The sequence below is a fragment of the Hemicordylus capensis genome, chromosome 4 (assembly GCF_027244095.1).
Source record: "Hemicordylus capensis ecotype Gifberg chromosome 4, rHemCap1.1.pri, whole genome shotgun sequence".
Taxonomy (NCBI): domain Eukaryota; kingdom Metazoa; phylum Chordata; class Lepidosauria; order Squamata; family Cordylidae; genus Hemicordylus; species Hemicordylus capensis.
This window is the reverse complement of record NC_069660.1, coordinates 36978293-37001566: the sequence shown is the minus strand read 5'-3', so window position 1 is coordinate 37001566 and position 23274 is coordinate 36978293. Positions and strand designations below refer to the sequence as shown.

At 45.8% G+C, this 23274-nt stretch overlaps 1 protein-coding gene across 8 annotated transcripts in view; it reads right to left on the bottom strand.

The window, feature by feature from the left end:
* The window catches only part of ZHX3 (zinc fingers and homeoboxes 3), a 70099-nt gene that overhangs the window by 21528 nt on the left and 25297 nt on the right, over positions 1–23274 (bottom strand). For 7 of the 8 annotated variants that reach the window (XM_053251009.1, XM_053251010.1, XM_053251007.1 and 4 more), the window contains one exon: positions 16145–16252. The exons of the other annotated variant lie outside the window; for it this stretch is intronic. The gene's annotated coding sequence lies outside the window, so the exon portion shown is untranslated. The remainder of the gene's footprint in view (positions 1–16144; positions 16253–23274) is intronic. 8 annotated transcript variants of the gene reach the window in all.

Sequence of the window (23274 nt, the reverse complement as noted above, 5' to 3'; positions counted from 1 at the left end):
TAGCTCAGTATTGTCTACACAGACTGTAGAAAAACAGGTAGGAGTCTATCCCAGCCCTACCTAGAAATGCCAGAGGGTGAACCTGGGACCTTCTGCATGCAAGCACACAGACACTCTTCCCCTGAGCTATGGCCCCATCCCATAAGGGGAATATCTTACAGCGCTCAGATGTAGCCTCCCATCCAAAGGTTCACACCCCCCAACTGTAGAGACTGCATGTGCGCAACAACCCCAGAGGCTGCATGCACAACGCCACCAGGATTGGTGGAGAGATGAGAGCTGGTCTTGTGTTAGCAAGCATGGCTTGTCTCCTTAGCTAAGCAGGGTCTGCCCTGGTTGCATTTGAATGGGAGACTAGAAGTGTGAGCACTGTAAGATATTCCCCACAGGGGATGGAGCCGCTCTGGGAAGAGCAGAAGGTTCCAAGTTCCTTCTCTGGCTTCTTCAAGATAAGGCTGAGAGAGATTCCTGCCTGCAACCTTGGAGAAGCCGCTGCCAGTCTGTGAAGACAATACTGAGCTAGATAGATCAATGGTCTGACTCAGTATATGGCAGCTTCCGGTGTTCCTGTGATCCACATCCAGCCTTTGTGGGCGACCTGGTGCATGGAAGCCCCACAGCCATGCTAGCTGCGTGTTGGCACAAAGGCAGAACCTTGGAAATTTCCAGTACTACCTAGGCCTGGCTGGCTCTCATGTCTGGATTACTCCAACATGGATCAGACAGGGAGTCTGCCAGGTTGTAGGTGGGTGGCCGGATCAATTAACATCATCCTGCAACAGGGATGGCAGGCAAGCCACATCACCTGTCCTAATGCAGTTTAGATTATTATTCCATCTGCTTCAAAACAAAAACAGGGCTGATGACATCTTCTATGAGCAACTTCTCTCGACTTAAAAAAAAACAACCAAACATCATAAACTGCAACTTGCAAACAACATCCAATTAAGGGGAGGGTGGGGATCCAGCTGACATTAGCTGCCTGCCAATTAATCATTACGTAGCCAAAGGTAGATACAAGCTTCTGTTTTTGAAGGCCAAACAGTTCAATAGCACTACTGTTTAAACACTCTGCTATGGCTGTCTGTGGATCACATTCAGGGGAATAATATACAGTAATCCATTAGGGTGTCATAGAGGTGGTTGGCGTAAGGCTGTAGGCCAAAAGGTAGATGTCCTACAACATTGTCCAGGAACCCACCCCACCCCCCAGCAGCTTCTTAAACTCTCCCCAGGTTCAAAAAGAGGTTTAAAGTGGGAGATACAAGAGGAAACTATAATAAAATGCCACATGCGCATGTGAGCTTGTTATACATGCACCTTTAGGTTACAGTCTTGATTAGTACACACTGGATAAATATGGGTCATGAATGGCTGGATCATTACACACTAAAGCCGTGTTTTTCCCAATTCCTACCCTCAGAAAACCTTTTCTGCACAGATTTGTCTTCTAAGAAACCCTGATATTTTGCAACAGGTTACTGGATGCCTTTCATGGTCCACTCCCAATTTACCTGGGGCCTGAGCCAGGCCCGTTAAGTTTTGCCATTACCCCACACAAACTGAGAACACATGCTAAAACACACCCAACACCCTCCTAAAACTGCACATTCCAAGAGAAAATAGGCAATAGTGGACCTTGGTTAAGCTGCATTTCAAAAAGCTTATTCTCTATTCTCACTGAAGAATCTCAGGGTTCCTAGTGATACTCAGGCACTCTAAAGAAAGTGGCTAAATTTCACCTTGATTGTACTACTTGAGGGGAGAGGAGCTCACATGATTAAATGCTCCTCCACAAAATAAATCCCGGCACACAGGCAACTAGTATGTCAGCAGGGGAAAAGCTAGATGACAACACTTTCCCCTAGCATACGTTTCTACATGGAGGAATTATATTTGGGTGTCAGACACACAGTATTAAATCTTACAACCCCTCTGCCTTCATACTGAAGTGGTACAGGAACATATTTACCACATTACAAGTTATTTTCTCTAGTGAGCTTCAAAGTATGAAAATCGCTGCCCTAAAGGTTTAGTAGTACATGCCTGGGAAACAAATGGATTGCAACCATCAGATCTTTTCAATCATTTTAAAAATTGCACTCAAAAACACATTTACTCCAAACCAGCAAACTAATCAGAACTATATCTCTCCTTTGTGTAGATCAATCCAATCCGCATCATTAACACTTGTGGTTGTGCCCTTAATGCACAAAGTGCTCTAACAGTTAAAGTCATTGAATTTAAGGGACCTTTAGGTGGAAGGGACCTTAGAGGTCTTCTAGTGCAACCTCCTTCTAGTGCAACCTCTCTTCAGGAGTCTTGTGCTGGTCAGAAGTCATTTGGAACACTGTGCAAGTTTCTGGCGTCCTTTTAAGGAGGATGCCAATACAATGAAACAGGTTCAGAGGAGAGCAATGGGGCAACTGAGGCAGACAGTTTCATTGTCAAACAGCTCTTACACAGTTAGGAAATGTCTCCTAATGTCTAGCCGAAATCTACTTCCTTACAGTTTCCACCCACTGGTTCTAATCCTGCCCTCAGGTGCAACAAAAAATAAGTCCACTCCATCTTCTAGGTGATAGCCTTTCAAATGTTTGCTCTCATATCTCCCCTTGGTCTTCTCTTCTCCAGTTTTAACATACCCAGTTCTGTTTCTCCGTTTCAAGACTCCACTCCACCTTCTTTGCTGCCCTCCTCTGAACTGGTTTCAGTGTATTGGCGTCCTCCTTAAAAGGATGTCAGAACTGGCACAGTATTCCAAGTGCGTTCTGACCAGCACAGAATAGAGTGGAACTATTATTCCTTATGATCAGGACACTATGCCTCTGTGAGCACAGGCCAACATTGCATCAGTTTTTTTTAGGAGCCGCATCATACTGTTGACTCATATTCAACTTGTCCACTAAGACACCTAGATCCCTTTCACATGCACTGCTGCCAAGCCAGGTCTCCCCCATCCTATACTTGTGCATTTGATTTTGCTTAACTAAATGCAGGACTACAGTTTTATCTGCTGAACCTCATCTTTTGGGGTTTTGCCGAATGTTCAAGCCTGTCGAGTTCATTTAGAATTTTGATCCTGTCTTCGTAAGGGGTTGGCTTTGTGTGGTACTCTTCTCTCATTCAGCATCAGAACCAGCTTCAGGATATAAATCCAAGAAATCTATGTTTCTCAAAGGCCACCAATCATTCTCAAAACTGGATTTTTATTTTTTTTAAAGGCCACCAAAAGACTAAACTGACTCAGCTTATGAGAGGGGGAGGAGAGAGTCTGAGGTCAGCTGACTGGGTCCTGAGCTTGTTTGTGCTCCACCCCCTTAAGAGGAATTATACAATCTTAATAAAATTAGCCAAAGACTTTAATCTTTAAAGTAACCACTTCTAGTTTCACTACTCTCATTGCAGTGGTTTTATGATGGCTGGAGATGCTCTCTGGTCCTCACTGCAGAAGGTTAACTGTTCAACAGTGACACTCAACAGGGGAGGGGGCAGTAGCTCAGTGGCAGAGCATCTGCTTAGCATGCAGAAGGTCTCAGTTTCAATCCTGGCAGTATCTCCAGGTAGGACTGAGAAAGACTCCCGCCTGAAACCCTAGAGAGCCACTGCCCGTCAGTGTGGACAATACTGAGCTAGATGGACCAGTGGTCTGATTCAGTATAAGGCAGTTTCCTGTGTACAAGGTAATAACTACATCCATGCCTGTGACTTAGCCTTGTTAGCTCCCTTCCAAACCGAGATGCTTCAAATTCTGCTTCTCCAGCAAACAGTCATTAACATTTGCTTTGCACTGATAATCAGCCCTTGCCAAGTCATTGCGCAGTAATGCTACCAGCCAGTTTAATTAGCCTTTCGTCTGTCAAGTGAACATGTTGCCTGGGTGATCAGGAAGTGAAGGACTGAAGCCTTACTGTTGTTTTGGAGATGGCGGGGGGGGGATGCAGAGTACCAAACCAAGGCCTAGCTTGCATATGAAATACATGTGCACACATACACACATGAAATTTAGCCTGGAACCAAATGGGTAAAGAAATAACACACCTAACACAAATTAAGTTTATCTTAGATAATTTAGCACCAACAGTGTGTAAAGTACTGCACAGAACTTCCTGAAATTCAAGGGACTACGAAATTTTAGAATAGCTAGAGTGGCTTATGTTATCTAAGGAAAGCATTACAAGCAGAACAACAGGCCCATTGTTCCTGTAGGCCAAGAGATGGGCCATCCCAGTGCAAAATGAAATGTAGCAATTATCTGGATCCAAGATGTGCAGTGCAATCTTACACATGTTTACTCAGAAGCGAGTCCCACTGTGGTCAATGGGGCTTACTCCCTATTCAGTGCACTTAGAATTGCTGCCTTGAACAGTCTGCTTTACAGTATTACCACAGGAAGCACACTTTTAAGGTTTACACAACAACAAAAGACTCATATCAATGGGAGGGGTCAGCATACAGATGAGTAAATTGTACATTCTGCAGAATGCAAGAGAGAAGACATTGCATTCAAAGCAAAATTCCACCTGACCCATTTAGAGAGGATCAATGACGTTCTTTAGTCATTCTGCCCACACTTGCCCAGTACTGTTCTTTTTGAAGGAAGGAGAGTGCTAAGTCCTCATCATTCCACAGAGACAACTCCACATCAAAATGGGCCCATCCTCCTCAACAAAGAATGCAGCAAATGCCGACAATATTACTAAATGTAGGACAGGTTACAACATACCCAGAGTTTCTTCATTTGGGCTTACTGGGCTGCTTCCCTGGGCACATTACCTCCTGGCCCAAAACATGCCTTCTACCTTCTTCACACTGAGGCCCGCTCACCCAGATGGCACACATGAAAGTTCCAGCCAAGCCCACATCGCCAACAAGCCACCTCACATCCTAGTGCAACACTTATCTTTCTCACTTGTCTCTTCCCACCTGCTCCACTGTAGGGCATCTTAAAGCAAAGTGGGGGTTTTAAGATGAGGGGAGCCATAGGCAGAGCCTGAGGAAAGCTTCCCTCAGGTGTAGCTGTGCATGTTGTCACATGGACCACCTGGTTACCTGGTCTCCATTTCCTTGAGTTAGAGTCCTATACCTCATTGCTGCAGGGCCCCCCTCCGCCACTGCCCTTGGGTTGTTGGCTCTTCCAGGATGGAGCCTCCTTCTGCAAGCTGAGAGGGGATCACCATAGATCAAATCACATGGAATTAAAATGGAGAAGACATCTGAACAATAATTATTTCTTCTTTAATACACAACTCTTCCATTGTATTGTCATCAAATTCAGAAGGACAATGAGCACTACATTGTTTAGGCAAGGATTTTAGAACTTTTAAAGTGGCCTCAATGGAAGTGATCTTTATTCTGTTGTGGGTTTGTTTTTAGGAATGTGCGAAACCAGTCCGCGGTCCGACGGTTTGGTCCCGGGGTTCATGATCGAACCGAACACCACCACCCCCAGTTCCGTCGGACCGGAACCGGCCCGCTAGGTCTGGTCTGGCAGGTCCGCAAACTTTTTAAAAAAAAAATTAAATGTAAAAGCAAGTACCTGTAGCCCCTTCAGGGGGCTTGCTGTAACCACGGGGGGGGGGATCCGTGCGGGTTCCCTCTCCCCCCACCGGCCTTCCTCATCACCGCCGCGGCCAGTTAAGCGTAGCCTTTTTGGCCCTTTCGGGCCTCTGTAAAAGTGAGCGGCCGCCATTTTGGCGGCCACCACACATGCACAAATGCCCTCTGCAAGGCTGTGGCCTCGCAAGGGGCATTTGTGCATGTGCGGTGGCCGCCATTGGGGGGGGGGAGGTTTCAACTACCTCCTCTTCCCTAGAAAGCCCTCCTTGTCACCCAAATGTATTTCCCGGAGGGCTGCGCAACTCACAGGAACATATTTTCAGATGACAAAGAATGCTTCCAGAGGAATGGGAGGTCATCAAAATTTGCCCCCACCACTGAATCAGCAGCAGAGTTGAGTTAATTGAACTTTAATGAAGCACTGGTACAATGGAGAAGCACCAGTGTTTCTGAAGTCAGGATATCAGCCACTAAAAATAATATATGGAAAAACCTTTGAGCACTTGGGACAATTATTAAATACCACGAACAAACAAACCAATCACAAGGAGGAATTTTTTTTAAAGTGTTTACATCTAATGTAGTATTAAACAAAAACATTGAGATTGCAACAATTTCAAGATGTAAAACTGTACCACACAGTTTGAATTGGCATCAACAATGACCCCTTTATGCTCATCCAATTGTGCTTTATAGATTTAACCCAGCTTTCAGAAACTGTTGGATGATTTCTGGGCAGAGAAGATCAGTTGAGTGAATAATCACATTCATTTTCCAAACCAAAGTGGAACATAGCCAGTTTTGTCCGGATCAGTTTCAGAGAACGGATGAAGCAACCTTGTATATAAATATTTCAGATAAAAATATTTGTCGCATTCATAACGAGTCAAGACCATCAGTCAATCCCTCCCAGTACTATGGCTCTCCAGTATCTCAAACAAAGCATCTTTCCAATCACCTGCTATCACAGAGGTAGGCAACTTTGACTCTCCAGCTGTTGTTCAACTACAACTCCCATCATTCCCAGTCACAATTTATTGTGGCTGGGGATGACTTGAGTTTTTAATTCAACAACAGCTAGAGAGCCAGGATTGCCTACTCCTGTACTACTAGATCAGTAACTGGAGTTTTCCAAGGGTTGCAAGTTCAAAACGTGCTCCCCAACCCCCAACACCCCACTCCCTTTATGTTCCTCTTTCAAAATTTAGTGATCTTGGGCTATGTAACACAGGTATTTAGGAGCCTCTCACCTTTATTTAGTCTTGCAAACTTTTGCTTACTTGTTTTTGAGTTTATTCCATAATGAAATCATCCCATTCTAGAGGGCAATTTAACAGTAGCCAAATCCCTGCTGTATTTCTCTTACATTTTTAGATGCTACTGATGGACTTGAGTTTTTATCTTGCATTCTTTCCCATGTCAGAAGCAAGAAATTATTTAGCCTCATTCCCCCAGTCATCAAATTCACAAAAAGTACTTTGACACAGCTGAGCACAGTGGTTATCTTAAAGCGCATACTACTGATCAACAATTTCAGTGCTTATGAGGCTTCTATGAGCATTGATGTGTGTGAGAATTTAGAGTGGAACATTTCTTCAGGGAGCAGATTTCTTCGACCAAGGGGTGGAACTAGCAGCACTCTTTCCCACCTTCCAATATTTAGACAAGCCTCATCACTGATTATGACGTAGTCTGCTATCCCTCTTGTTTTTGTCCTTTTGAGTTTAGTACCCTTGGCTATAGCTGAGTGAATCAGATTAACCAACACCCTCTGATTTATTAATGTGTGCCCTTGCCGTGTCTCACCATGTGTGGGTAATATTTATTTGCTTATAAGGCTGGACTCAATATTTAGAACATTTAGGATGACTGGTTGATACAAAAGTTCACTCACAGGTAGAACTACTGCTGCTTACACGTGGATTAAATACAAAAACAATCTTGGATTGCATGTAGCATTAAAACTAATTTATTTATATAGCAAACATGTCCTTTAGTGAGCAAACTTTCCAGATCAGAACCACAGCTAATTTAAAAGAGGAGGTCTCAGCTGATTCATGGTCATCTTTAAGACTTCTTAAATTTCTAGCGTGCAATCTCAGCCAGAAACTTCAGAAGTCACAATGCAGATGTGCACTGCCAAATCCTGGCATCCACTATGTCCATGCAAATCAAGCAAGCTATCGGCGAGCATGGTTCATTCATGAGTTGCACTTTGTGTCTCTTGGTATACAACAGCTTTAGTCAAAAAGTCTGGTGCAGCCCAAGTCAGCAAGCTTTGATGATAATCTGCAAAAAGCTGGGATGGTGGATAGGGCAGGTCAGCAGAAGCCCTCTTCTTTTTGAATGAACATTCAACTTATTTGCAATGACCTTCATGTTAATGCAACTTGGAGGAAAAATACTTCCACCTCTGTGCCAAATCCAAGACGGGGGGAAAATCCAGGTTAGAAAATATAGATATGCTCACCATTCCCTAGTGTCATACTTCAAGGCAGCTTCAGTTTAGCTGATCTCTTTTTCAGCTTTCTGAATATGCTGGTTTTCAGCTCTGTGTCTGCTCACTGAACTGGCTCATTCTTTTAGCAGAACAAACTGTTCCACGTTGAGGAAGGAGCTGGCACTGTTTTAACAAAAGATCCCCTCCCCACACACACACTTCTGACAGCCTTCTGCCAAAGATCCAGTGCACTCTCAGTGCCAAGATACAAAAGGTTAGGCAAGATCAAGTCAAGTAGCTCCAGTAAGCATTGCAGCTAACAGAAAAAATGGGTTGGGGGCAATGGAAGAAGACCTAAAACATTTTTCATAATCGCTATTAAGATATATACTTTATGATACCGAAGTAATTTACTGGTTTTTGTAAGATCAGCATGGTGTAGAACGGACCATTTTCCCTCCAGCATCACCCATACAAGACTTCGTTTGGGTGTGCATTTCTCAAGAAGGAAGAATTTTAAGGGTCCTAAGGTGTTATGAAGGAGTTAGTGGGGCCAACAGGGCCTGGAGATTCACAACCTCCGTCATCTCCAGCCTGGAGCAGTTGAACCCTGCCAATGGACTATTATCTGTGATTACCAATAGCAATTATGTGTTGTCATAGTTCCTACCAGAGCCAAAGGGGGAGGCGGAGGGAGTTCATTGGGGTAAATCCTTGACTGTAAGGGATTCACAGTAGGCTGCCACCAACCACTTTATTTTAATGTGGGACAAACCACTCTCTCCATACAAGATTCTGGCATGGGGTGGGAGATAGGGATGTGCACGGAACCACGGAGGCACGGTCCGGCACTGGAGGATATGGAGCTTTAAGGGCAGGGAGGTAGTACTTACCCCTCCCGCCGCTTTTCCCCTCCGGCGCTCAACTTTGCAGCAAAGTTTTTTGGGGGGCAGCGTTCCTCCCTGCTGCCCCTACCCGTTGTTGCCTGGCAAAAAGGGAAGTTGAATGCACGCATGTGTCCGTTGCAGCGCACACACGCCCATTGCCACCACCCCGCGCGCTGCACACGTCACACGTTGCGTGCGCACACAATGTGTGAAGTGTGCGGTGCGTGCACGCATGGCGGCAACGGGCACATGCACGCCGCAACGCTCCAGGCAGTTTTGGATGATACACATTATCTAGACCCATTTCAAATTGGCTTTCATGTGGGCTATGGGGTTGAGACTGCCTTGGTCAGTCCGATGGATGATATCCAATTGGCTGTCAACAGAGGGATTGTGACTCTGCTGATCCTCTTCGATCTCTCTGCGGCTTTCGCTACCATTGACTATAGTATACTTCTGGACCACCTGAGAGAGGTGGGATTGAATGGCACTGTTTTACAGTGGTTCCGCTCCTACCTCTCTGGTAGATCCAGATGGTGTCACTTGGAGATTGTTGTTCTACTAAGCAAGAACTGAAGTGTCGAGTTCCACAAGGCTACATACTGTTTCCAATGCTCTTTAACATATACATGAAACTGCTGGGAGAGGTCATCAGGAGGTTTGGTGCTGGGTGTTATCAATATGCTGATGACACCCAGATTTACTTCTCCATATCAACCTCATCAGGAAATGGCATATCTTCCCTAAATGTCTGCTAGGAGGTGGTAATGGGATGGATGAGGGATAACAAACTGAAGTTAAATCCAAATAAGACAAAAGTACTGACTGTGGGGGGCCGGGAACCAAGAGATGGACCCAAGACATGTTCTGGATGGGGTTACACTCCCCCTGAAAGATCAGCTACATAGCCTGGGAGTGCTCCTGGACCCAAAGCTCTCCCTGGTTTCTCAGGTTGAGGCAAGAGCCAGAAGCGCTTTTTATCAGCTTCAGCTGATATGCCAGCTACGTCCAGTTCTAGAGGTGAATGACCTTAAAACAGTGGTACATATATTGGTAACCTCCAGACTTGACTATACACTCTACATGGGGCTGCCTTTGTACATAGTCTGGAAAGTATGATTGGTACAGAATGCGGCAGCCAGACTGGTCTCTGGGACAACATGAAGGGACCGCATAACACTGGTTTTGAAAGAACTGCACTGGCTGCCAATATGATTCCGGGTGAAATACAAAGTGCTGGTTATTACCTATAAAGCCCTTAATGGCTTGGGACCAGGTTATTTAAGAGAGCGCCTCCTCTGTCATGAACCCTCCCACTTTTTACGATCTTCTGGAGAGGTCCAGTTATGGTTGCCACCAGCTCGTCTGGTGGTGACTCAGGACTGGGCTTTCTCTGTGCCTCAGGGCTTTGGAATATACTCCCTGCTGAAATAAGATCCTGTCCTCCTCTGTTTGTTTTCAGGAAGACCCTCAAGACTTTCCTGTTCTCACAAGTTTTTAATTAGAATTTTAATAATTTGTTTTATATTGTTTTATCATGTTTTATGTATTTTAATACTGTGATTTTGATGTTGGGATTTGTACACCAGCTAGAGATTTACATATCAGGCAGTATAAAAATATGAAAGAAATAAATTTAGTATATGACCACCAAACAACAAGGGTGGGTGCTCAGGGCCGTGTTCTTTTACTCAGGATGTGATGAAAGTCTGCAAGGCTGAAGGGAATTTCTACTTGGGATTTCTAGCATTAGCTTATAGAATGTTTAAAGATGTGTAACAGTGGATGAACTGTTCCCATTCCCCCCCACCCCCAAGCTATTGATTTTCTCTTACTCCCCTTAAGCTGGGAGGACGAAAGGGGGATGGAAAATACTAGATGCAGGATATGTGCCAATGTGCCAATCTAAGATTAAGCCAGGCTGTTGACGTTCATAACAGCAGAAAACCTCTATAATCTGTGGTAAGGATACAGTAATTACATGCAGGCAAAATATTATTTTATGGATAGTAACCACCTTAAATGGCACAGTGGGGAAATGCTTGACTAACAAGCACAAGGTTGCTGGTTCAAATCCTCACTGGTACTATATCGGGGAGCAGCTATATAGGAAGATGCTGAAAGGCATCATCTCATACTGTGCAGCAGGAGGCAATGGTAAACCGCTCTTGTATTCTACCTAAGTAAACCACAGGACTCTGTGGCCACCAGAAGTCGAAATCGATTTTACCTTTACATGCCTACAGTTACCATAGGAAGGGAGAAAAGTCAAACCGTCTGTAGCAGTAGTGGGGAGACTCCATCAGCTCCGCTGCATTCCAGGGGCCTGGAGCCCTGGGACATGTAGATTCCAGGGCACTTGACACCCTTGGTGCAGACTCAGTACCCTGAAGAACTGCATTTTCAGAACTTGCTGGTATGCTGCTGTGGAAGTGCTTGAGAGGCACAAGCTTGGATTACAATCTGAGCGAAGGAAATGCTTTTAAGACTAGCAGTTAGTTCACAATACCACTGAAGCATTTCAAGTTGGATAAATCTATATTTCAAGCCAGGCCAGCAGCACTACGCAGATCAGTGGTGTTGCTGAAATTCATATGTACCTGGTACTCAGAGGAGTTGATGTAATCAAAGCCAGCGTGCCCTCTCCCATTTAAGCTAGTACATAAGCAACATCATAAACCCTTCAAGGCAGGCAACCTTTGCCAGTAAAGTACTGCCCACAGCAGAAACATCGCTGCCTGGGTTTAAATACAACTCCAAACAAGTGACCTAATAAGACTGAAGATTAGTCTGAAGTTGCACCCTAACCAAGGAGCTCCCATCCCAGGAAAAGATCATGGGGGAAAACATACAGGCAGACAAGTGTCAAATGAGAGCATGGCAAAGAGTCAGTAACTGGCTGACAACCTCACCAGATCTGAAAATGTAACATTTCTGTCTGCCACGTTAGATCTGCTTAGAGGCTGCTTAAGAGACTGTTAGATTTAAAAATACATTTTGTAAGCCGCTACGCTACGAAAATATTTCTCAGTCCTGGGAACACAGGAAGCTGCCGTCTGAGTCAGAACGTTTACATCTAGCTCAGGATTGTTTGCTTCAGGGCTGCACAACTTTGGCCCTCCTGCAGATGCAGAACTACAAATCCCATCATCCCAGACAGCTGGCCACTGTGGCTAGGAAGGATGGGAGTTTCAGTCCAACTACAGCTGGAGGGCTGAAGTTGTGTAGCCCTGATTTGCTTTAACTGGCAGCCAGTGGCGTAACGGGGGGAAACGGCGCCCAGGGCAAGCTCTGGCCCTGAAATTGTGCCCCCCCACCCCCCCAGGCCCCCACATACCTTCGCCGGCGCCCCAGGCAGCAGATCGCCAGCGGTGGTGGCAACTCGGTGGTGGCGGGCAGCGGCGGGTCGCCCACCAAGTGCAGCGGCAGTGGCGGCAATTCAGCTGTGCCAGTGGCGGGCAGCAGCGGGTCGCCCGCCGAGTGTGGCGGCGGTGGCGGCGATGCCGGTGGCGGGTTGCCCGCCGAGTGCGGTGGCGGCGATTCGGTGGTGCTGGTGGCGGCGATTCAGCGGTGCCGGTGGCGGCGATTCAGCGGTGCCGGTGGCGGCGATTCAGCGGTGCCGGTGGCGGGCGGCGGCGGGTCACCCGCCGAGTGCAACAGCAGTGGCGGCAATTCGGCGGTGCCATTGGCGGTGGATCGCCCGCCGAGTGCGGCGGTGGCTGGTGGCGATTCGGCTGTAGCGGCCCGAGCGGCGGCGGATCGCCTGCCGAGGAGTGCAGCAGAGCGACGCCGAGGCCTGCCGTCTGGCCCGGCGTCGCTTCCCAACTGCGCAGGCGCGCCTGCACAGTTGGGAAGCGACGCCGGGCCAGACAGCAGGCCTCGGCGTCGCTCTGCTGCACTCCTCGGCAGGCGATCCGCCGCCGCTCGGGCCGCTACAGCCGAATCGCCACCAGCCACCGCCGCACTCGGTGGGCAATCCAGGGGGGGGGTCAGGGGGATGCCACCCTTTGGCACCCCCCCACGTGACCCGCCGGGGTGACGCCCAGGGCACATGCCCTGCCTGCCCCCCCATCGTTACACCCCTGCTGGCAGCGGCTCTCCTGGGCTTCAGGCAGGATGTGTTTCCTCAGCCTTACCTCAAGATGCTGGAGACAGAACCCGTTACGTCCTGCATGCTAAGCAGATACCCTACCACTGGGATATGGCTCCATCCCCACTCTATGGCCCCATTTCTCCAAAGAAAGCTGATGGAACCACTGAAGTGCTCTCTCACACTAACAGAGTTTATGGAAATGCAGCAGCTAAAACGGGGTTGCTAACCAACACAGGTATAAACAAGGTGTGAAGATGTCAGGGAAGAAGAGGTGGCACTGGTGATGTGGAAGAAAATCTGAACTGTGACTTCCCAAGACATCTCCAAAACCCCCGAGCAGGAATGCATGAAACAGCCAAGCAGCAGATGCCACACAGAGCCACTCCTGGAACCCAGTTCTGTGACTGAATGATTGCTCCCAGACCAAAGAATGAACGCAAGCAGGTTTTTCCATAGAGAAAAACAACAGTTCTTTGCCTTTAATAGTGGTGGTATATTTGGGTGCAGCTGTATACAGAACCCTGGAACAGAGGCGTAACTAGGGAAAACAGCGCCCGGGGCAAGCACTGAAATGGCGCCCCCCCCCAAACATACTACATTATACTTAGGTTTTTCCTCACAAGCGCCCGCCGCCGCCGCCGCGCCAGGCCACTGACTGGCTGCCAGGCGCCAGCAAAGCAATGGGGGGCGCGGGCAGCGCGGAAGGGACCGCTCGTGGGGGAGGGGCGCCGACACGCTCCCTTGACTGCTGCAGTGCTGCTGCACTGAGCAGGAAACATTTGTATTAATAAAAACAAAAAAAAATTTAAAAAATTAAAAAAAAAATTTGTCATGGCGGCGCCCCCCCATGTGACCAGAAAAGATGGCGCCCGGGGCACGTGCCCCCCCTGCCCCCCCTATAGTTACGCCTCTGCCCTGGAATCTTCCAACAGCTGCCAAGCATGCATACCCTGGCTCTCCTTATATATATATTTTAATATCTAGTCACAAAGAGGACATGCTGTCACGAGATCTCACACACTCCTTGCACAGCAAGACAGAGAGATTAGTCTTACTTGGGCATCTCAGACAGCAGCACTGGTTGACTGATTGCTTGATTAAGTGCCATCAAGTTGGGGTCAACTCTTAGCGACCACACAGATAGATTCTCTCCAGGCACTGGTTACTGAAGGGGTAATTCTCAACAACCTTTAATAAGGCATAACTAAGACAGGAAGGGGTGGGGCAATCCATGTGTTAGGAACATAGGAGGCTACCTTATAGGGATGCGCACAGAACCTGAGGGGGCCGGGTTTGATGCCGGGGGGGGGGGATAACTTTGAGGGTGGGGGAGGGTGCACTGCCCCCCCCGCCCCCGCCGGCGCATTGAGTACTTCTGGTAAAGGCGGCAGCGGGGAGATAAGCAGCTGCCCCAACTGACTTTTAGGAAACCGAGCACCAGTGGGGTGGAAACATGGCGGGGGGAGGAGTGCACCCTCCTTCGCCCTTAAAGGCAGACACACAAACACCCTCAGCTTCAGAGGACCGTAAAAGGGCCTCCAAACAGGTTCATGCACATCTCTACTGCCTTATACTGAGTCAGACCATTGGTCCATTTAGCTCAGCACTGTGTACACAGACTGGCAGTAACTTCTCCAAGGCTGCAGGCAGGAGTCTCTCTCAGCCCTATCTTGGAGGTGTCAGGGAGAGAACTTGGAACCTTCTGCATGCAATTGCTCTTCTCAGAGTGGCCGCATCCCGAGGGGAATATCTTACAGTGCTCACATGTAGTCTCCCATTCAAATGTAAACCAGGGTGGACCCTGCTTGGCAAAGAGGACAATTCATACTTGCTACCACAAGATTAGCTCTCTCTCTCAAGTTCAGCAAAACAAGCCATAGTGGAAAGCTATTGAGAACAGAAGGTCATGGATAATTGGCATAAGTTACACTGTAACTTGCATACCGTTTTTATAAATATTGCAGAAACAACTGATGTAGAAGTTACAATTATTTTACCATATGGGTATTCAGAAATATTGACTTATACATATGAAGAACATGAACCTGCCTTTGGAAAATGTATTATGGGGTTGCAGCTGGCCACCTGCAGCCTTTGGGCAGGATACAGCCCAGAAAGCCATGTCAGTTGCCCCACTGGCAGAGTAATCTCACCACCTCTGTCACTTTAAGTAAAGAGGTGGTAGTAATGTGTGGGTGATAACAGCACAGCAGTGGCATAATGTCTAAATACGTTTCATACCAGTTTAAAATAAAATGAGACTAACTTTATATGGAAGAGGATGGGGGAAATAGGTAGAAGAGAACATGGATAGAACAACATGGAGATTCTGGCTACTTCTCTTCCTCATCCCACCCAATGTATCCCTCCCCGAACCAAGCTGTCATGCAACTGGCTGAAAACAGGTTATGTTGTTTTCTCCCACTAGCACTTTAATTTTTGATTCTCTATTTACCAGGGGGAGAGCACCCCTCCAGTGGCTGTTGCTGGTGTCTATCTTGTTTCTTTTTTTTAAAATTGGGAGCCCTTTGGGGACAGAAAGCCATTTTATTTATTTACTTATTTATTTATTTCTATGTAAACCGCTTTGGAAACTTTTGTGAAAAGTGATAAATATTCATCATATTTGTATTAATTTAGGTTCAGCAGCAATAGACAGGGTAGCAATGGAGAAAGCAACAACACCATTTTCAGTTACTCAAGAAAAGTTTAATTTTGGATGGGAAGGGAAGGGGAAATGTGAGGAGATTCCATCAACCCAGGCTTTAACCAATTATGTTTGGGTCTAGGAGCCAGCGAAACCAGATATGAGCAGGAGAGCAAAAGGGCTTCTCTTTATCCCATATATATGTAACAGTCAGAAACAAGGCTGTCTGGGACAGATAAATATTTTTTTTAACTGTAGTTCTGAATATCCTAGTCTAGGTATGACGGTTAAATTTCTAGGTGTCATGGCTCCTTGGCTCCTGGAATTTGTTGAGCCCTGCCTCAACCTATTAAATCTCTAATTATATATTTTAAATATTCCCAATACATGCAACATGTCACAAATACCAACAAACACATCAAATTAGAAAATGCTATTTATAGTACGGGATATGTGAAGATATGTGGGAGAGCAAAGAGAGACAAATAAAAGCTATCAATACCAAGATCAACGCATACCTGAACATTTTTAATGTTCTGTTAACGTATCATTTTCCATCTCCTCTTCTTTTCTTATAGGCATCATAAGATCTCTGTTGTCGTGACAGCTGCAGTCCAGATTCAGCCCTAGAAGAATTAAGAGACTGCATGACTACTGAGAAATTTACTGCTACAGAATCAGTGGCTAACACTAGGTTTCTCTATTTTATTTCCAACAGGTTGTTCTGGTAAGAACTAATTTGCCTACTTTCCTTTCACTATAATCTTAACTGATAATTACCATCCTCACAAGTTAGCTCACTTGCACCTCAAACATTCACACATCCACCATCTTGAATTGGGGTGGATGACATCATCACAAACTATGCTGTTGAGGTGTCCCTATGTGTCACTCACTACAACTATACCAAATTTGGTTCAAATCAGTTAGATAGTCCACAAGTTAGCCCACTTGTGCCTCAAATGTTTGTGTCTGCCATTTTGGATCGGGGTGGATGACATCACAAACTACGCCATTGAGGTGTCCCTACAACTGTACTCAGTTTGGTTCATATTGGTCCAAGCATTGTGAAGTTGATGTGACACACGGACACAGACATACACAGCCAGGTGATCTCATAAGCTTACTTTCCTTAAGGAAAGTAGGCTAATAATGAAACAACAGGACTTGTAAGATACAACAACTTGTCTGAAAATTGGGCAAGTCTCCCCTACTGGGGTTATTCAAGCAGCTGCAGCTTCGGATGCCCTTCGTGGTACTCATTTACACAAAACTTTGAGGCAAACCAACTATTTCTTCCAGGGGCGGGAAAGTGGGAGAGGGCATATGCTGTAGTCCTGCTGGACCTCCACAATATCAAAATGAAGGTGGGAGGGCTGAATGTTTGGTTTTTTAAAAAATAACACACAGAGAGCATATGGTATCTGCCATACCAAATGGTATGTTAAGAAAGCACATTTTAGAATGAGGCCTTATCATGCCATGGCCCATGATAAGCACCAAAAAAAGAGAAACTGGGAAAACAGTTTGAAGAGATAGCAATAGCAATAGCAATAGCACTTACATTTATATACCGCTCTATAGCCGGAGCTCTCTAAGCGGTTTACAATGATTTAGCATATTGCCCCCAACATTCTGGGTACTCATTTTACCGACCTCAGAAGGATGGAAGGCTGAGTCAACCTTGAGCCCCTGGTCAGGATCGAACTTGTAACCTTCTGGTTACAGGGCAGCAGTTTTACCACTGCGCACCAGGAGATCATGTTTGAAGACTTCAATCTCGCCTTCCAGAAGGAGAAAAATAGCCCTTTGTTTCTTCACACAGAATAAATACTTTTTAATAAATCCTGAAAAACTGTGGCAACAATATGTTTTTAATTCCTCACTAACAACAAGAATAAGAATGCAATAATTGCTCTGGTGGATCGGACCAAGATCTATTCTCATCCAGCAATTGGGTACCAGCTGCCAGCAAAGTGATTCTAGGTTCTATAAAGGCAGGACATGATGATGGTTAATCCACCACTCCTGTGTACCCCAGTGCCAACAAGATTACCACCAAATACTCAAATTCCATTTCACAATTATGGCTAATAACCACTGACTGACCCTTAAGATACATAACATTCAAAGAAAAATGAAAAGTAAAATGAATGTCTTAATTACTCAAATATTAACCAGCAGCTGTCCAAGTCATTTTGCTAGAAGACCAAATACCACAATCAACTAGTCAGGAAGTTGTTTAGAGAAGCTATCACAACCACCACACCGATACAGTTATAACCCACGGCTATATATAAATCCACAACTTTACTTTCCACTTATGCTTTCTCTTCTCCTTCAAAGTGGCAGGTTAATTCTATCCAATGAGAACCCAAACTGTTAAACCAGCTTCTTTTTCAAAAGACTGAGGCTCAACTTAGAGTATAGAAAGAAATGTAGAACTGCCCTCAAAACAGAATGCACAAACCACAGAACTTCAAGACAAACTTCAAAATTTGTGTGTGAATTTACACAAAGATAAATTCATGATTCTTCTTGCCATCACTTGTTTAGCAACACATGTTCACTCAGAGCTGTTCTGTAGCAAATTCAATTACAAATATGATGAATATTTATACTGTATAAAGCTTTCCAAAGTAGTTTACATAGATATAAATTAAAAAAATGGCTTGCTGTCCCCAAAAGGGCTCACAATCTTACACACACACACACACACACACACGGCACCTTTTAAAGTGATGACATTCTCATGTTTAGCAGGAGGAGAGTAACTGTTCCTCTCTAATCCCAGCACAGCATTTTTCCAGAGGCTATTATCTTGTGTTTCTTTTTAGACTGTGAGCCCTTTAGGAATTATAGAGTCCAAGCAAAGGGGGAAATTAGCACCAAACTAGTGTTATGAAAATTGCTGGGATGGGGGCAAGCATGAAAAATATTCAAGGAGAGTTACTTTCCATTCTTGGGGTGATTTGTTGTGCCAGTCTGCAGCCATTGCTTCCTGGTCTGCATGGGGGATGACAAGTTATCACAATTCCTCAGGCAATCACAGGCCAGAGTTCACATGCTATGCTAGCCCGATTCGTTGCCCACCAGTGCTATGCAGCAATACGTTTCCCTTATTTTATTTTCCCCTTATCCAACTCTAATCAGGTGTTCATGGATATTTGGGATGACTGCTGAAGGGCATGCACACCCTCATTCAGATTATGCCCCAACTAAGCAACTACTACACACTGTGTCATTAAAAAGCATGCTAAACATCAAACTTCTCTTTCTTTATTTAAAAAACACAAAACAGTGCAGATCAGGAACACAGCAGTGGGGAAGGCAGGTTAACCTTCCCCCCCCCGCATCATTTCCCCACCAGAACCTGCCCTCTCCAAAGAGCATTTGCCCCTATAGCAGCTATTTACAGCAAATAGCTGCTTACAAGCTTGTGGTGGAAGTGTGATTCAATGGGGAAATACTGCATGGGGAAAGGTTCACTCCCTCTCACCACACCACACTCCTGACCTGGCTCAGGTCTACAACTACAATGATTTTTTGTTAAAAGGAGAGAAGCTGCCAGTCTTAAGCAAGCCTCTTCACGATACATTCTGTGTAACAATTAACTTGACTCTATGTGTTACTGGATAGGAGCAAGAGAACACTGGCCCACATGCCTCGACAATGGGAACATATTCTCCCTGATAACTATCATCTTTTGAACAGTTTTGCATCCTTTCCCAAAGGTGTGTGTGCACGCAACAGTTACCAGGGCAGAACATTTTGGCTGAATAGTTTCCAAAGGTGGTGGAGATCTCATATGGGGCAAAACAAAAGGGGGGAAAATGTACACCACACACCCACACCTATTTTGTCTCAGGAGTAGATCAAATTCTATTTGATCAGTCAATGCACATATTCAGAGGCACCCTGCTAAATGAGCAAAGAGGTGCCTTTTTAAAGTGGTTATCTTTACTGAGCAGGAGGAGAGCAACTAGCCCTACCCAACCCCAGCATAGCATCTCTCCAGTGGCTGTTGCTGATGTCTATCTTATGTTTCTTTTTAGATTGTGAGCCCTTTATTCTTATTTCTCTATGTAAACCACTTTGGGGACTTTTGTTGAAAACCGGTATATAAATATCCATAGCTGTAGTAGTAGTTATAAGTATCCACAAATAATGCAGCTGGTTTCCAGACTGCTATTGCAAATCTGTGCGGAAAGTGCAGGGGAGATTTGCAGTGATGACCCAAAACAAGCCAATTGCACAGAATGAGGACAGGTTCTCCAGCAGTCCAGACTTTTGAGCAACCCAGCACCAGTGAACTAGCAGCACTTTGTCAAGGAACAAGAAGCATTAGCACATCTGATGTCACTTTTGGGGAGGCAAAAACATCTGCTTGCAGAAATCACAGGGAAGGCTTGGCACAGCACTGATTCAATCCCTCATCCCACCAAAGAAAGCAAACAAACCATGAAAACAAACGAGATCACAATCTGATTTACAGTAAATACTTGAAATAAACACATTTGCAAGAATATCCACAACTCAGTTATGTTTATTATAAGATTGAGCGAAGGCCATTTAAAACAGCACATTAGATATGAGTTTGGGAAGGATAACGCTGTTGTCAACTAATTAATTCTGAAGAAATGTTACTTTGTTGGTAATTCTGTTTCATTCAGAACCAAGCACAGATTCCCTTGCAACAGCCTCCAAATAAAACAAATGCGAGAATCAGCAAAAAAAGGGTAAAAATCTCCCTCATTAAAGGAGGAAAAGGTATAGTTTAATAAGCAAAGTTGAAAAGTCACTAGTTCAAGTCTCACCTCAGCTGTTAACTCACTAAGAGGCCTTGGGCAAGCTACCATTCTTTCAGGATCAGCCATGATTAGTCACAACTCCCCTTCCCTCCATCAGCAGTATGTGTCTAACAACACTGGCCACCAGTCTTACAGAGTTGTTGTAAACATTACTGAGATAAATATGAAATGCTTTGAACACTCCGAATTTATATATTAGAGTGTTAAGGCCATAATAATGGCTGACATAAGGAAAACTACTCAAAGTAATCCTACTGAAAATGGTCTTTCAGTTTCAATGGGATTGTTTTGAATCATTCTCCTCACGTCAGCCACTATGAAAAATGGAAATCTTTCTTGAAACATAAATACTTGTTAGAATTATCTTCTCACAGCACCAGCATGGTATGAAACCTGTTCCACCCTAACCACATTTCCAAAATAATCCATCTAATACTTGGCACATCCCCTTCAGTTTAGATGGCACTGGATACCACTTTGAAAGAATATTATAATGGCTTTTCCTTTTTGTTGTGTGTTAGACAAAGATATCTTTTATTCAGGGATGAATAAAATTGCTAGCACTGAAGCAGTCCTTTAAACACTAGTCTGATCTGCAGCTATTAGCAGACTGTCATGTTTAGCTCCATACCTCAAAAGCTTCACCTGCTGATTTCTGTGGGTGGCTTAACATGACACGATGAACCTGAAGTTCGGCAGAGTCACTGGAGCCCCAGGAACACACATGTGCCCTACTTCTGATGTCAGGCAGGATATGCCGAGACTGACAGGGTCATACAACACACCCAATTTCAACATATTCTACCCTACTTGCGGTACAGAACCCAACATCTGTCCCTCATTTCAAATCTAAAGGACAGAAGTCAGGTTCCGTACACTGCAAGTAGGGTAAAATATCTGCCCAGACTGGCAGATTCATATAACACAGCCAGTCTCGGCTGTCCTACTTGACACTGGAACTAGGGCACGCATGCGCATAGGAGGAGAACCGGTCTTGTGGTAGCAAGCATAAGAACATAAGAACAGCCCTGCTGGATCAGGCCCAAGGCCCATCTAGTCCAGCATCCTGTTTCACACAATGGTCCACCAGATGCCACTGGAAGCCTATAGCAGGAGTAGAGAGCATGCCCTCTCTCCTGTTGTTACCCCCCTGCAACTGGTACATAAATTGTCCCCTTTGCTAACCAGGGTCCACCCTGGTTACATTTGAATGGGAGACTACATGTGAGCACTGTAAGATATTCCCCTCAGGGGATGCAGCCGCACTGTGAAGAACACCTGCATGTCTGCATGCAGAAGGTTCCAGGTTCCCTCCCTGGCATTTCAAAGATAGGGCTGAGAGAGACTCTTGCCTGCAACCTTGGAGAAGCCACTGCCAGTCTGTGTAGACAATATTGAGCTAGATGGACCAATGGTCTGACTCTATATACGGCAGCTTCCGACGTTCCCAGAGCTGTGGTGGCTCCATGAAACAAGTCTGGAATCGAGAGCTCATTCACACAACTTCTCTGCCCAGGGCAGGTTCTGCTGCCCCACTTGCTCAAAAGGAGAAAAGCAAAACTGTTGCAAAGAACTGAACGAAATGTGAGCCACTATTTGCTTGCCAACTGCTCAGCCCACACTCAGAAAAGCTGCAGTGTTTGAAAGGTGGAGTTGTGTGCTGGTGAGGACAATTCCAAAATCTAGTTGTGATGAGTATGGATTGCTATGAGCAGGGAAGTGGCCACATGCCAGCTAGTTGTGTGAATCTGCCCTGAAATGGCAGCTCCAGATAAAACCCTAGCTGGCGCATTTTGCACTAGCTGCAGTTTCCGGATATACTTCAAGGGCAGCTCCACGTAGAGCGCATTACAGTAATCCAGCCTTGATATGACTGAGGCATGGGTAACTGTGGCCAGATCTGCCTTCTTGAGAAAGGGACGCAGCTGGCGCACTAGCTGAAGCCATGCAAAGGTACCCCTGGCCACCGCCTCCACCTGAGCTTCCAAAAGCAGAGCTGGGGGTCCAGTAATACCCCCAAGCTGCATACTTGCTCCTTCAAGGCGAGTGCAACCCCATCCAGAACCGGTAAAATCTCCTCATCTCGATTGGCTCTCCTACTGATCAACATTACCTCCATCTTTTCCGGATTCAATTTCAGTTTATTAGCCCACATCCAACCCATTATGGCCTCCAGCCCCCAATTCAGGACATCCACCGCCTCCCTAGGATCAGGTGACAAGGAGAGATAGAGCTGAGTGTCATCCGCATATTGCTGCCAACTCAGTCCAAGTCCCCAGATGACCTCTCCCAGCGGTTTCATGTAGATGTTAAACAGCATGGGGGACAAGACCGAACCCTGAGGGACTCCACAGGCCAATGGCCACGGAGCCAAGCAGTAGTCCCCCAGCACCACCTTCTGGACCCTCCCTCCAAGAAAGGACCGGAACCACTGCAATGCAGTACCTCCGATTCCCATACTCGAGAGGCGGCCCAGAAGGATACCATGGTCGATGGTATCGAACACTGCCGAGAGGTCCAGCAGAACCAACAGGGATGCACTCCCCCTGTCTAGTTCCCCGCATAGGTCATCCACTAGAGCGACCAAGGCAGTCTCAGTCCCATATCCGGGGCGGAAGCCAGATTGAAAAGGGTCCAGATAGCAATAGCAATAGCACTTACATTTATATACCGCACTATAGCCGGAGCTCTCTAAGCGGTTTATAATGATTTAGCATATTGCCCCCAACATTCTGGGTACTCATTTTACCGACCTCGGAAGGATGGAAGGCTGAGTCAACCTTGAGCCCCTGGTCAGGATCGAACTTGTAACCTTCTGGTTACAGGGCGGCAGTTTT